Genomic DNA, 2,947 nt, shown 5'->3' with positions numbered 1-2,947 from the left:
CGTGCCGGCGAGCGTCGGGCACACGCCGTTCCCCTGTCGGGGGGGGAAGACGACAGAGGAGGGGGGGCCAGGCGGGCTGGGCCGCCTCCTGGCTGGGCCGGCCTGCTGCTGCTGGGCTGCGCAGGGGAGGGGAGGCCCAGGTAAGCCCCTCCTTCTTTTATTTTTGTTTTCTAATTTTTCTGACATTTGTTTTGATTTAATAAATATATTAAATCATTTAATTTCCTTATGCCAATTTTTGCAGGAGCTAGATATATTATTCCAGAGCTCTTTTATAATTGGCATAATTTTTGGACCATATTTCATATATATAGAAATATTTTTCCAATGCGAATATTTATCGAATTAATCCAAATGGCCAAAATAAATATCCATGAGCTCCTAAAAATATTGTTTTGATTTTTATCTCTGTCCAATATTTTCAGAGGGCAACATGAGCATTTTCTTGGACCCTTTTGGAGAAATTTTTATTTGGGTCATTTTCAAAAATGATTCTGAGGGTTCCACCAATCCTCATTTCAAATTTAAACAAAATTTAAACATGATGCACAAATGACCAGCTAGCCTAGGTCATACCAGACTAGGGATGTGACAACTGGTACAAATCCAAGTCGTCCTATTACCGAAGATCACGGCTATTCGAATAGATTAACTTCCCTGCAGGGGTGCACCAACTTACCCAACACGTTTGATCCCATTTGGCCGGACACACTTTCCTGGGTCATGCCCGGCCGCGGAAGATCAACACGTCGCAGCCCCACCTAGGCACAACAGAGAGGCCAGCACGCCGATCTAAACCTAAGCGCGCAGGGGTCTGGGCCATCGCCCTGAGCACACCTGCACGTTGCGTGGGCGGCCGGAAGCAGACCTAGCCTAGTGGCGTTCCAGTCCAATCCGGCGCGCGCCGCTCCGTCGCTGACGTCTGAAGTGCTTCGGCTGATACCACGACGCCGGGATACCCATAACTACTCCCACGTAGATGGTTAGTGCGTATAGGCTCGTAGCCAACTCAGATCAAATACCAAGATCTCGTTAAGCGTGTTAAATATCCGCGAACGCCGAACAGGGCCAGGCCCACCTGTCTCCTAGGTGGTCACAACCTGCCCTGCCGCTCCGCCACAAAGTAACAGTCGGGGGCCGTCGGGAACCCAGGCCCACCTCTACCGGGATGGAGCCACCTGCCCCTTCAGCCCCCATCTCCGAACAGTATCACAGGTAATGTAACTGTGTAAAGTATATCGTATATGCCCATGATCACCTCCCGAAGTGATCACGGCCCAGTAGTATAGCATGGCAGACGGACAAGAGTGTAGGGTCACTGATGGAACACTAGCATCCTATACTAAGCAGTAGGATAGCAGGTAAAGGTAACAACAGTAGTAGCAAGGACAGGCTATGCAGCAGTATAGGATTAACTGAAAGCAGTAACATGCTACACTACTCTAATGCAAGCAGAATAGAGTAGAATAGGCGATATCTGGTGATCAAGGGGGGGGGCTTGCCTGGTTGCTCTGGCAAGAGAGAGGGGTCGTCAACAACATAGTCGATCGGGGCACCCAGCAGCGGCACCGGTCTCGGTGTCTACCGGAAAGAAGTAACGGAGGGGGAACACAATAAATAACAGAGCAATCTAAGCATCACAAAGCGTAACATGGCAATACGCGGTGCTAGAGGTGACCTAACGCAGTAGGAGGTGATACCGGTGAAGGGGGGAAACATCCGGGAAAGTATCCCCGGTGTTTCGCGTTTTCGGGCAAAGGAGCCGGAGGGGGAAAGTTGCGAGTTCGATAGGTTAGGGGTGTGTGGCGGACGAACGGGCTGCGTATCCAGAATCGCCTCGTCGTTCTGAGCAACTTTCATGTTGAAAATATTTTAATCCGAGTTACGGATTAAAAGATATGATTTTCTAAAGATTTCATTAATTTCTGGAATTTAATTAATTATTTAATTAATTCGAAAAAATGGATTTATGACATCAGCATGATGTCATGCTGACGTCAGCAGTCAACAGAGTTGACTTGGTCAACCTGACATGTGGGTCCAGGAGGGACCCACCTGTCATCCTCTAATTAGGTTAATTAGGGTTTAGGTTAATCTAATTACAGTTTAATTAAACTTAACTAGTTAATTAAATTAATTAAACCGGATTAATTAACTTAATTAATTCATTAGTTAATTAATTAATTAATAATTAATTCATTGGTTAATTAATTAATTAATAATTAATTTTATTAATCACTTTTATTTTTATTTAATAATTTTATTTTTAATTCTCTTTTTTTAAACCGTTCTGGGGTGTGGGCCCCGTTGTCATAGGGCCATTAGGCCTTAGCGGACACGGGCACACGGGCGCCGGGGCGTGCGGGTGCGGGCGTAGCCCGTATGGGCGCTGCGGGCGTGACCGGCAGGGGCACACCCGGCTGGGCGCCGGCGACCACGGTAGGGCGCCGGAGTAGAGGGAGGCCGGTGGCCTGGGACGGCCTGGGTGGACGCGGGTCGGCAGTGAGGGGATCCGTAGGGGGGGCGTGGCACACAATGGGGATGGAGAAGGGCAGCAGCGGCTGCGGTCGGCGCGAGCGCGCGCGAGCAGTGAGACCACGAGGCGCGGGAGGTTGCAGGGCGCGCCCCGGGCGCATCAAGGAGAGGACGTGCGCGACCGGGCGCACCTACAGGTGCGGTGAGCGCGTCGACAGAGGAGGCGGCCAGCAGCGACTACGAGCGTTGCACAGCGATGGGAGCAGAGGAGAAGGGAGGGAACGGACGGCGGAGCTCACCGAGCCCTGTAGATGTGCTTAAGTAGGCTCGAGGAGGAGTCGGGGAGGTCCGGCGACGAAGAGGGCGGCGGTGGTAGAGACGACGACGTCCGAGGCGAGCGCGGCGACGGCGGTTCGGCGTCGAGATGGGATCGGGGGGGCTGCCCCGATCCAGATCGGGCAGGGAGGGAGAT

This window comes from Triticum dicoccoides, chromosome 6A (genome assembly GCF_002162155.2).
Source record: "Triticum dicoccoides isolate Atlit2015 ecotype Zavitan chromosome 6A, WEW_v2.0, whole genome shotgun sequence".
NCBI classification, from domain to species: domain Eukaryota; kingdom Viridiplantae; phylum Streptophyta; class Magnoliopsida; order Poales; family Poaceae; genus Triticum; species Triticum dicoccoides.
This window is presented reverse-complemented; position numbering follows the sequence as displayed.